The sequence below is a fragment of the Sparus aurata genome, chromosome 21 (assembly GCF_900880675.1).
Source record: "Sparus aurata chromosome 21, fSpaAur1.1, whole genome shotgun sequence".
NCBI lineage: Eukaryota > Metazoa > Chordata > Actinopteri > Spariformes > Sparidae > Sparus > Sparus aurata.
The window spans coordinates 3,350,329-3,363,487 of NC_044207.1; the positions used below are offsets into that span (position 1 = coordinate 3,350,329).

The window sequence follows — 13,159 nt, forward strand, 5'->3', positions numbered from 1 at the left end:
TCCCAGAATACCCACATCATTGCACACTCAAGTACTTCAAGTATGCTGCCCAGCCAGATCCGGATGAATGGATGGGTCGACAACCAAAACTAGCTCTGCTTAGCTCTGGTTGCATAATTGTGGGACCACAAGGAGCAGCGATGAAAATAAACAAGGATGAGTTGACAAAGAATATGACATTGAAGGAGGCATCCCACATGTGACTCTGATGATAGCTAAAGATTATGAACAGAAACATCTAGGAACGATGATGGCAGAATCAGAAGATACCACTTTTGTTCCAACAAAAGAAAACCCTGCCATTTGGGAAAGTAAGGATCAGAAATTCATAAAAATCAAGATCTCTGCCCAAGGAGTGGGACAGCCACAAGCAGTACAACTGACACATGAATCGATACTCAGTGTCAAGCCAGATACAGATCACCTTAAGGAAGACATGTTGAAACAAATCCCAGAAAGTTTGTGGTCTCAACACAGCACTGGATATTGAACCACAAATTAAAGGGCTGCTACAAGCACATGTTTTGAAGATAACTCAGAGTCCTCAGAGCAACACACCGTTGTTGCCTGTAAAGAAACCAGATGACTCTTATCGCTTGGTGCATGACTTAAGAGCAGTGAATGAAGTTGTGGCTGACTTTCCAGCAGAGGTGCCTGATCCACATATATTACTGGCTCAGATTCCCCCAGAAGCTACGCACTTCACAGTGTTAGATTTGTGTGGGGCTTTCTTCAGTGTTCCCCTTAGTATTGAATCCCAGGGATTGTTTGGTTTTACATATCAGGGACAGTTTTACCATTATCAGAGACTACCTATGGGATACAAACACAGCCCTCAGGTGTTCAATAAAGTGTTAAAAGAAGATTTAGAGGGTATAGGTCAGATATTGAAGAGCACTGTTATTCAGTACATGGATTACCAAACAGAGAAACTTGTCATGAGGACTCATTAAATTACTGCAAATTTTGGCTGAAAAAGGACATAAGGTTTCACAGAAAAAGCTACAGTATGTACAGGAACAGGTGACTTATTTGGGTCAGACGATATCTCCGGGACATAGACGTATTTCAGACAGTCATTTAGACACCATTCGAAAGATTCCAAAGCCCAGGACGGTCCGAGAAATTATGACATTTCTTGGTATTGCCGGTTATTCTTCGGCATGGATTGAAGAATATGCTAAGCTAGCCGGACCTTTGAGGGCAATGATCAAAGAAACAGGGAATTATAAACTCCACTGTAATCTCACTTGGACACTAGATGGCCAGATGGCATTTGAAACAATTAAACAGAGATTACAGGAGGCCCCAGCACTTGTGCTGCCAGACTACTCGAAAAACTTTGTGTTGTATGTATCCACGTCCACTGGGGGTAAGTTTGCATGTGCAGTTCTTTGCCAGCCAACAGGTACGGGGACAAGTCCTCAACCTGTCGCCTATTATTCTACTGCGTACTCAGAAGTGGAGTTGGGGTTATCATTGTGTCATAGAGCAATGGTTGGAGTCTATTTGATGTATGAAAAAGCATCCGCAATTACGATGGGTTATCCTGTGACAATCCTGATGCATCATAATTTGAGAAATCTTTTGAATCATGGGAAATACTCCTTGACAGTGTCTAGGCTTAGAGACTATCACAGGCTCCTGGAACAGGAAGATGTCACTTTAGCAAGGTGCTCCACGGTAAATCCGGCTGAACATTTGCCAACTTCGGAGGATGGAGAACCACATGATTGTGTACAGGAGGCAGAAAGATACTCAAAGCTCAGATCAGACTTGCAAGCCCTCCCCTTGCAAGAGGCGGAACTGGAGTATTGGACTGATGGATCTTGTTATCGTATTGGAGATACATTGAGCGCTGGCTATGCAATAGTGAAGGCTCAAGGATCTGAATTTGTTGTTGAAAAGGCGGAAATAATACCACAACCTGCTTCAGCACAGCTTGCTGAACTAGTGGGTCTAACTGAGGCGTGCTTGTTGGCAGAGGGTAAATGAGTGACAATCTATACAGACTCTGCTTATGCGCACAGTGTTTGTCATCTGTTTGGATCTGTGTGGAAGAACCGGGGACTTAAGAAGACGGATGGTTCTCCTAGTGCTGCGGTAATGAAAGAACTGAAAGCGATTAACTAAAGCCTGGACCGCATGCAGATTGACATGGAAAGGCAAGTCAATTCTAGAATTGATAGCATGGAAACGCAAGTAAATTATAGAGTTGATAAGTTGCGTGGATCGATGGAAAAGATGATGGCTGAAAATCAGAACGTTGTCCTGAAAGAGATAGAGAAGGCCTCAAAAGACATGAAGACAAATCTGGACACTGAGGTGGGAATTCTGTGTGCACGAATGGAAAAGATGGAGCAGAAAATATCTGAGAAGGAGGCGAAGAAGAAGAGCGTTGATCCAGATGTCAACGTGATCGTTGTGGGGCTTCCTCAATCAGAAGGAGAGGATTTAATGGCGAAAGTGAACAACCTGTTGCATGTCGGCCTTGGATGTGACACTGTGCTCTGTCCCGCTGCTGTGGAGCGGGTGCGGACACGTGGAGACCGACTGGGGCTTGTTAAAGTGGAGCTGAGCTCGGTTCAGGAGAAAGTGACCGTGTTGCGCGGAAAATCAAAGCTTAAAGATAACGACAGCTTCAATAAAGTCTATGTGTCATCAGCGAAATCACATGCCGAACGACTGATGGATCTGAATTTTAGAACTTTGATCCGTGAAACTGCAGTCGGGAAGGACTTTTACTTGGCAGCTAATGGACGCATGGTGAAGCGGACGCAGGCACCTCGGCGTGCGGTGAGAGAGGGATTGCCAGCTGACGGTGCTTATTGAGAGGGGCTTGCCCAGCCTGCCAGGTTTGCTAATGAACAGTTTTTGTTATCCCATTGGAATGTTAATGGATTCAATTTATATCTGTGCCGGTTTCAATAGCCGAACTGGAGTTCTAGAGGACTATGTGAAAGGAGATGATATTTCTCCTCGAATAGTTTTGGACACAAATGTAAATAAACATGGTCATACCTTTATGGAATTTTTGAAGGACTCTAAATGTTGTATACTTAATGGGAGGTTAAATCCTGAAAATAATAACTTTACTTCCATTTCTGTAAGGGGCAAAGCTGTTGTTGATTACATAGTGACATCTCATGCTGATATGAAAACATGTCTTGGATTTAATGTTTACACCCGCTTATTGACAGAGTTGATCCAGAAAGTTTTAATTTGATTGGTGATCATAGTAGACTTCCTGACCATTCAGTTCTTTGTTTACGTTTTCAAGTGGGAGAGGTATTTAATACTTAGAATAATGTTGACTGTCCACAGCATGCAAAAAGACGAGACAGGATTTATTCTGGTGATTTTCTCTCTTCTGAGAGGTGCCACAGGGCCCTACTGGAGGTTATAGGTCAATTACAGATTGTACAGGAAAATCAGGAACAGATGGACCAGTGTTACACCAATCTCTGTAATCTTTTGCATGCTGAGATGGAGAAATATTGTCCTGTAAAAAAAATGGGTTCTACAAAGAAATATTACAGAACTAAACAACCATATTGGAATAATGATTTGAATGAGTTATGGTCGAAGTTGTGTTCTGCAGAGAGAACATTTCTTAAATGCGGTCTTGGGGAACCCTGGAAGAGGAGGGCCTTGCATGGTGAATTCAAGCAATGCCAGGTTAATTTTGATAGAAAGCTCAGGTTCTTTAAAAGGAGGTTTAATAGAGGTCAAGCCCTCAAGTTAGAACAATTACAAACTGGTAACCCTCAGCAATTCTGGAGGGAAATACATAAGTTAGGACCAAAAAAGAAAACATTGATACCCATGGAGGTTTTAATGGAAAGCGGTGGATCTTCTTTTGAGTCTGGTCAAATATTAAAAAAGTGGGGAAAAGATTATAGTGACCTACTTGCTTATAGTAGTTCCACTTTATTTGATGATTATTTCTTAAAAGAAACTTGTAGAGTAAAACTGGAGATGGGAACTGGGATGAATACTATATACTATCAAAATGATATACTGAACAGTGAGATTACATTAGATGAGGTACTTAAAGTGCTAGACAAAACCAAAGAAAAAAAAGCTGTGGGTAATGAAGACCTCCCTAATGAGATACTTAAAAGCCCTAACTTGTGTAATGTCCTACATTGTTTGTGTCACATATGTTTTCAAAATGGTATTATCCCATCTGAGTGGAATAGATCAATGATCAAACCCATCCCAAAATCTATAAAAGATGACCCTAGAGTCCCATTAAGTTATTGAGGGATTAGTTTGATTAGCACAGTCTACAAAATTTTCTCAGGAGTCCTTAACAATAGACTTAATACTTTTTTGGAATCCTGTGGAGGGTTAGTAGATGAACAGAATGGTTTTAGGAAAAATAGGGCTTGTATTGACCATATTTATGTGTTATCCTCTGTGGTGAGAGCTCGTTTGGACAAGGGTAAAAGTACTTTTTCTTGCTTTGTTGACTTCAAAAAGGCATTTGATTGTGTTAATCGAGATCTTCTGCTGTTTAAATTACTTTCATCTGGTATCAATGGAAAGTTCTATAATGCTATAAAAGCCCTTTACAGAGACCCCATTGCCTGTGTACAAATAAATAATTTAAGAACGGAATGGTTCCCAACGCCTTTCAGGGTGAAGCAGGGAGACTTACTCTCCCCTTCTTTATTCGCTTTTTATATAAATGATTTAGCTCAGGAAATTAAGCAGGTTAATCTGGGTGTTCCAATAGAGGAGGATAAGTATTCTGCTTTATGCAGATGACATTGTTTTGATGGCAGAAAATGTAGTTAATTTACAAAATATGCTGAACATTATGAGCTCTTGGTGTAGTAAATGGCGTCTTACCATTAATAGCGAAAAAACACAAGTTGTTCATTTTAGGAAGAAAAGCGAATTACAGAGTAATCATATATTTCAGTTTGGCCATGTGCCTTTAAAATATACCTGTCATAAATATCTTGGTTTTGTTTTTGATGAAAATATGAAGTTTTCAATTTAAAGAGAAGGCAGAGGTCCCTCTGTGCTCAGTTAAGAACTAGTACCTTACCTCTGGCAGTAGAAGTGGGTCAATTTAAAGGTACACCTGAACATTTACGTTTGTGTAAATTTTGTGATCTCCAGGTTGTGGAAGATGAATTTCATTTTGTCTTTTATTGTCCTTTATATTGTGATTTACGGAACTCTCTATTTGAAGCAATCCATCTTAAAAATCCGGATATATTTTGGAAATATGAAGGGGAGATTCTGTGCTGGTTGTTTGAAAATGATGTGTTTGCTTTGGCAAAATTTATAGAAAAGGCCTGGTATCTGCGGCAAAGTATTTTGTATCCTATATGACAATCCATTTCTATTTGTATCCATATCTTTAATGGTTTAGTTATGTTATGATGTGTTCTGTATTATGTCACGTGGCTATCGTGGAGGTAACTGTGAAATTATTATTTGATGAATATGATTAGTGTCTAATAAGCCCATGAGGGCTGGGCACCAACCATGGTGTTTGACACTTAAATAAACCAATCAATCAATCAATCAAACAAAAAAAAACCTATACTACACCATGAGCAGTTAATGAAATTGTTGCATGCTATGATGAATCCCATCTTTAAAACGATTTAATATAGCACATTATATTATTCACACATCCAAATAATATATTCAATCTATTGGAACTTGTTACCTAAAAGAATCGTTTGATTGAAACTTAAAATATATAATAAACTTTTTAAATAAAGAAATATATTATGATGATTATTACTATATGAATAATAACCTTTTTCGTATGTATTCACTTTACATTAATTAAATAAATATATTCGTATCTGCCTTAAAAATCCATATTTTCATAATAAAAAGTATTTGTATCATATCGGGGATATTAGCCTCAAGGTACTTTGTATCAGATCGAAACCAAATTGGGGGTATCGCCCCCCTATTAGGTGTGACAGCCAGCACGAGAAGCAAACGTCCATTTCGCAAACAACAATGGCGCATTCTCAAGAAGTGTAGCTCAAACGTGTCATTTGTTATGCTGCTAAAAGTGTTACATTACCTGTAAGGCGGAGAGTAATCCCTGTTTCCTGGAGGAAAGGGTCAGTTGTTTAATCTGCTCTGGGAGCTGGAGAATTAGGGGGGTGAGGTGTGAGGGTAGGGACGATGCATGAAAGGATGACACACTAGGATTTTCTGTATGAGGAGGGACAAAGGAGGAAGACTGTTTCGACAATTGAGGCAAGGTTGGAAAGGTGGAGGTGCACTGGGGTAAGTTGGATGAAGAAATCAGTGACTGATATCAAGAAGTATTCAGTGAGGCATTGATGAGAGGGTTGTGCTTGTAAAATGGAGGACAGTGGAATCACAATGGAGGGATTCATATTCTGGAAGTTGTTGAAGGACTTCATCAGACAGTTGCTGCTGGGGGTTTTTGGATGAGGACTTGTCTGTGAGAGAGGCAGCAGTGGGACACATGATGAGGGTGGAGGGTGTGTTAGGTGTGGATGTCAGGGTGCTGTAGGAAGGTGGGATCATTGGTATCTGCCTTTGCAGTAGCTGCATGATGATACCGATGTCTGCTGATATTCGAGACTCCAGCCTGAAAAACACACATCCAAATAGATAGAGCTCAACGGGTGTACAAAGATACAGTATTGAGATACATCAGACTGTAAGTCTTCAATAGTACAGCAACCCCATGTGTTCATAAACATAAATATGTATTACACATGAATCTGTTAACTGAGGTTCTATTTCATCCTTAGTGACCGCCAGAGGTGGTGCTTCAGCACTGAATGTCTCCATCTCGCGCATGCGCAGGTCGAGTGTCACCTGTGACCCCTGATGATACCGGCTAGCCTATATCTTCCGGTGACATCAGAGGATCGGTTCCTTTTCATCTTCTCGCTTCGCAGGTAGACGCACGTCAGTGAGCTCTAGCTGAACTAAACGCGTACTTCACTGCTGCTTTGTCGCTGGTAGCCTTGCGACAACCTTGTCGGAGCTGCGAACTACTCGCACTCCAAGGGCTGCGACGAGCTGAGACGGGAGGTTTGCTGCGGTCTGCCGTGGACACCCCTTCGGAGCACTCGCTCCCTCTCCCGACATTGTGTTATTAGTTACGGGCGTTAGCGGTTAGCATTGCACACTTAACCTACTCTCTGTGTAATAGTACACCCTCGGTTGTACCCGTTTTTCGTAGTTTTATATGTTGGTGAAGCCAGTGTACTCGCTCCCTCTCCCGACATTTGTGTTGTTATTCACAGGCATTAGCGGTTAGCATTGTACGCTTGACCTTTTGTAATCGGTACACTGTTGGTTGTACCCGCTTTTCGTTGTAGTTTTATATGTTGGTGAAGTCAGTGTACTCGCTCCCTTTCCCGACATTTGCACTGCTGTTATATCTGTGAGTAATTTGTACAACTTTTACCCGCCTTTCGTTGTAGTTTTCCCGTGTTGGTGAAGGCAGTGTGTGTGCTACCGCTCCCATCACAGGTTTATATTACTACTTTCTGTAACAGCTGCATCTTGAGCTGTGTTTGCTTTGTTTTTGGTAGTTTTACCAGCATTTTCGCTCGGCCTACTTTAGTTTGTATTCTGTGGCACCTGCGGGTGTGCCCGTTTGTTTTTTTGTTTTTTGTGCAGCAAGCTGACCTTTGCTGGTGAAGACAGTGCTCTCGCTCCCTCTCCCAGCATAGGCGGGTGCTGTTGCCCTTGTAGTTGGCAGACGTGTTCCACTGAGGCTAACTGTATTTGTTTGTGCGACACCTGTTGGTGAAGGCAGTGCGTTCGCTCCCTCTCCGAGCATCTGTTGTCTTTCTCAGTTTGTTTGTATTAGAGCTGGCTGTCACCATGCTTGGTGACCACTCTCGGCCTGTCTGGCTTCTTTGCAGTCTGAAGATGGTCATGATATGTGTCCTCCATGCCTTGGCCTCAAACACCTGAGGGAAGGGCTTTCGGAGGATCCGTGCATGAACTGTAGCTTCATGCCCCGTGCAGGGCGGGTTGCCAGACTGGCTGAGGCTGAACACCTGCTGGGCCATGTTCCGGAGCCGGACCAGTTGACCCCAGCCCAGCGATTGCCTCCAGCTCAGCCTAGCCGACCTAAACGTTGGGCTGCTGAGACTGCAGGCGTCCCCTCCGGGAAGAGGGCCAAGGAGTCTAAACTGGCCTCCAGGGTGGACCAGCTGAATGAGGAGCTACACCAAGTGAAGTCCCTCTTCCTAGCCATCCAGTCTGGGACTGGTGCAGGGGATGTGGGTGCTCCTTCTCCCGCGGCCATGTTCGATCCAGAGAAGGATGTGCTCTCCATGGCCGCTTCAGCCACTGAGTTCGCTGACTATGAGGCGGATGTGGTTCCCCAGGATGCTGCCTCCCATGCCTCTGGGGCGAGCTCCCGCTCCTCAACCCGCAGTTGTGGCGCTGGGTCAAAGGATAGCTCTATGGGAGCCATCATGCAGTTGGATGTTCCGCAGGCTTAGCCAGCTCCTACCAGTGCTTTTTTCAGGCGTGGTCCAGCCCCTGCCACCTTCACTGTGCCGTCAGATGAATACCTGATGGAGTTGCACGCATGCTGGAGGGATACTAGAGCCCTCTCTCATGCAACATCTGATGGCCGGACCCTGGCAGCCATGCAGGATGCTGCCAAGTTTGGCCCACATGCCAGCGGTTGAGCTGGCTATAGCGGCTCTCATTGTTTTGCCTGATGAGGCTCTGAGGCCGGATGCCAGGTGTCCGCGCCCCCAGTGTCGGGTTACAGATGACCTGCTCTCTAAGGCCAATGACGCAGCAGCGCGCATGGGACGCATTGGTAATTCCCTGTTGCATCTGATGCTTGCTCTTTCAGCATCCCTGCAGGAGGCTACACTGGACGATTCCGTCCACAGTTTTGGTGACGCGACTCTGCAGGCTTTTGCTTTGATGTCCAGAGAACTAGGGCGCTTGATGTCCACCCTTGTCCAGGCTCGCCGCCAGGTGTGGCTGGCGCAGTCGCCTCTCAGACGTGCCGGAGAACCCTCCGCAGTGTCCCAGTGGAACCCGGTGAGATTTTTTGGTCGGCTGCTCTAGAGGGTTCAACAGCCTGCTCAACAAGGGGCTCAGGGCTTTCAAGCCCCTGAACGACTGCCCTCCAGACAACCTCAGACCCTTGACGCTGCCTGTCCTCCCCCCCCCCCCCCCCAGGGCCTCTAGAGGCCAGGGGACCAGGCCCTGAGAGCCCGGGGCCAGTCGTCGGCTGTATTACCCAGCAGCCTTCCTATCACGTTGCAAGCCTCCACCGGGGGAGTGGCGGCCTCATCCAGAGGTGATGCTCAATATCTGGGACGTCTTCAGCAGGGCAGAGGTGGATCTCTTTGCCACAGAGGAGTCGACCCATTGCCCCCTCTGGTTCTCTTTGACAGAGGAGGCCAGCCCTCTGGGCCAGGATGCTCTCACCCACGATTAGCCAGAGGGTCTTCTCTATGCCTTTCCACCAACCCCTCTGATTCATCAAATACTGCAGATGGTCCTCCAGCAGGGCCACAGGCTGCTATTGGTAGCCCCCTTCTGGCCAGGGAGGATATGGTTTCCCCTGCTGCACAGGCTCTGCCGCGGCTCACCGTGGCATCTCCCCGACAGGATAGATCTCCTGTCTCAGTTAGGAAGCCAGATCTGGCATCCTGACCCTCATCGCCTGCAGCTCTGGCTTTGGCCACTGCAGGGCCCAAATACGGCTTTTCTCCCTAAGGTTCTGTCATCGTCGAAACCTTAATCGACCTATCCACCTGGCACAGTTATCCCCCCCCCCCGCAGGGGAGGAAAGGTTAGGACTGCTGTGCCCTGTGCGGGCTTTAAGAGTCTATATAACTTTGACCACAAGCATGAGACGGTCAGAACAGCTGTTCCTCTGTCATGGTGGTCCTAAGAAAGGCTGTGCTCTCTCCAAACAGCAACTGTCGCGTTGGATTGTGGATGTCATCACCCAAGCATATAAACACAGTGGGCGCCCCCTGCCATCCGGGGTGAGGTGCCACTCTACTAGGGCTGTCTCTACATCATGGGTGGCTCTGCGTGGCGTGCCCCTGGGGGACATCTGTGATGCAGCATCATGGGCATCACCAACTGCCTTCTCCAGGGTGAATGTAGCCACTCCCCACCCACTGGGTGTGGCCCTGATGCCCACCTCTACTGCTTCCTCTCACTGAGGTATGTATTGGCATTCCTCATGACTTTGTTGTTATGGGTCATCCAGTGCTGAAGCACCGCCTCTGGCGCTCAGTAAGGATGAAATAGAATGAAAGTTACGTATGTAACTATGGTTCTATGAATCCTGGATGACCGCCAGAGCGCTCTGTCACTCACTTGTGGTTTCGCGAGAAGATTCTGCAGGAACCGATCCTCTGATGTCACTGGAAGATATAGGCTAGCCGGTATCATCAGGGGTCACAGGTGACTTTGTTGGTATAAACACTTGACCTGCGCATGCGCGAAATGGAGACATTCAGTGCTGAAGCACCGCCTCTGGCGGTCATCCAGGATTCATAGAACCGTAGTTACATATGTAACTTTCGTTTTATTTTGTATAGGGTGCCCAAACTGTCTGATGAGAAGACAGTGTTTCCGAACATCTGGTTTAGCTCCAAGCTAACTTGGATGGGGATAAAATGTAATTGGCCAGCTCTTCTAGGCTCTCTAGACCGAAAAGCCCAAATTCTAATAATGAAACAAGTAATTTCACAGGGTTGTGAGGCTTTTATTACCGTTTTACAGACACTTCTTTCACGATGTTAACTATTAGGAAAAAGTCCCCAGTGCATCACATGATGATGTAATTACACGGCAAAAAGTTGCTTCAAAGCCTGGCGCTCTTTGTGGGGTCTTGATCTTGATGCTGAAGCCAGCCGTCTTCTTTGCAGAGGAAGTTCAAAACCAACTGTGTTAAAAAGTCCTCCTCCTCTTCTTCGTTTTACCAGCAGACTAAAAATCACACCACCACCCAGCAGGCCCGATTCTAGACTGCCTTGATTGGGGGGGCAGTAAGAAATGTTGATGGGTCACTACTAATTTTGAGTGCTGTAGGGATGATTTTTTGTATGCCTACCAGTCTATGATGCCAACCCAGACGTAAGCATCGCCAATTCGCAGTGGTTCCATTGGCTACGCTCTAACAGGAATTCTTTTTCTGGATTGACGGAGAAAACAAATTCTGTGGCCAACAAATTATTGATGCCAGTCTACTAACATATTTCCTATTTAAATGTGAAACTACAATGTAATTGGCATTTTGAATTTAAAACCCACCTCCACACCTGTAGGAGGACAACTTTATCAATGCCCAAATATAGCTAGTTATCTAATATAAATGGAATCTAACCCTAAATATTGCGCAGATAGAACTTTTGAAGAACACACACTTTTGATAGCCCCAGTGATGCTATAAACAACTGCACCAAACATCTTGCCATCATTCGTTATCCATGTTTACCTCTTCTAGCTGAAGCTGCACTTGATTTTAAAAACAAATCAGGCGGTTTGCAGCATTTTTCACCGTCAGCCAACAGTGCTCTGTTAGATTATCTCTTTGTGTCCGCTCCCCCCGTCGCTTGATGCCTTGATTCATTTTTTCTGCTTGCCTAATCTCAGTCAGCTACCAATTTCCAATCTCCAACTTCCAACAACCACGCAGACTGTCTACTCCATTCAGGCTTGAAATTCCCAGAAGGCTTTGCTTCATTTTTAACTTTTGCAAACAAATAATAAAATAAAAAAATGCAGGTAGATTTGTATTATTTCAAACCATGCACGTTTTTGAACATTTGAATTAGAAATTTCGCTACAAAACAATGCAGACTGATGTAAAAGTTCTTGACTGTAGACTGTATGTAGAGGGTAACCATGACTGTGATATAGAGACTCATATGTGGTATAAAAATACAGGGAACAGAGTGATTAGTCAGCCGGCCCATAAGGGCTTGTGGTTACTCTGCGATCTGCACATGATCAAGATCACCAGTCCAACACTGGTGGTGGTAGATGCGAAGGGAGGTTGGGAAATTTGGTGGGGGGGCAAAATGTAGGTTCCTTTATAATCTGTGACAAAGCAATTTTGTAAACAGCGCTATAAAAATAAATAAATAAATCTTGACAGATTGATTGATGCTATATTATTGTGTACCACTTTCTCGCTCTTTGGAAAGTCGTGTGATCCTGTCTGTGTTCCCTGTTTCTCCCTGCTTGATGCCAGCAGCCTCAGAGTAGCCGCTGTCAGAGGCTCTGGCCCCAGGAAGTATAGTGTCCGGCGGCGCTAACCTGAATTTACGGGTAATGGAGTCTCCTCTCACTAACGTGTGTTGTTTAATCCAGTCGGTGGGGTGGGGGAGACTCGCAGGTCAACAGGACTAACAGCAGGGCGAGCAATGGTTTAAAGATGAAACCGGCTTCACACCCGGTACGTAGCCTGCCCCTGTGAGGCTTCCCATGTCGCGGAGCGGGACAGAGACAAACTCTGCAGCAGCCGCCGATGGAAGTATGCTACTACTGGCAGTTGCTAGCAAGCATGCTAACAACTAACTAGCCTGTGGCTAAAACTGTCTGGAGTCCCCGTGGTATCTAATGTGATGCTAACCGAGAGAAGCTGCTGCTGACTGTATGCACAGCAAAAGAGAGAGACCCGGTTCTGTTGGCACTGCAATTACTCTAAGCAGCATTTTTTTGTTTTTTTTTTTGTTTTTGGAATGAAGTGGGGTCGGTTTGGTTGGGCAGCCAAAGCATTTTGGGGAGCATTTCCCCCCGTGCCCATGCCTAGAACCAGGCCACTGTATCAGAGTATATAACATCATGCTATTCACTGACGGGTGCTGTCTTGAATAAGTGAGAATGAGACGCAGCTCCAAAAATAGAAAATCAATTTGTAGTGGCCACTGTTGATATTGTGGCGGACCACCACAAATAAATTCATGTGTGGGAAACACTGGTTTTTGAAAACATACGCACTTTTTTTGCTAAAACACAGGCTTGACATTCAATGTGAAAGTTATTGCACCACAAAGTAACTTAAATTGGAGTTGTATAACTTTGATCATAAACAACTTTGAATTAACCCGAACAGAGGCCTGTGTGTGAACCCTCTAAAATGGTCACTCATTTCGATTTGAATAAGGTAATACATATGTAATGC

The 13,159-nt window shown here is 44.9% G+C and overlaps 1 pseudogene; it reads right to left on the reverse strand.

The window, feature by feature from the left end:
- Positions 1-6,055: 6,055 nt before the first annotated feature.
- The window catches only part of LOC115572317 (potassium voltage-gated channel subfamily H member 6-like), a 105,353-nt pseudogene continuing 98,249 nt past the window's right edge, over positions 6,056-13,159 (reverse strand).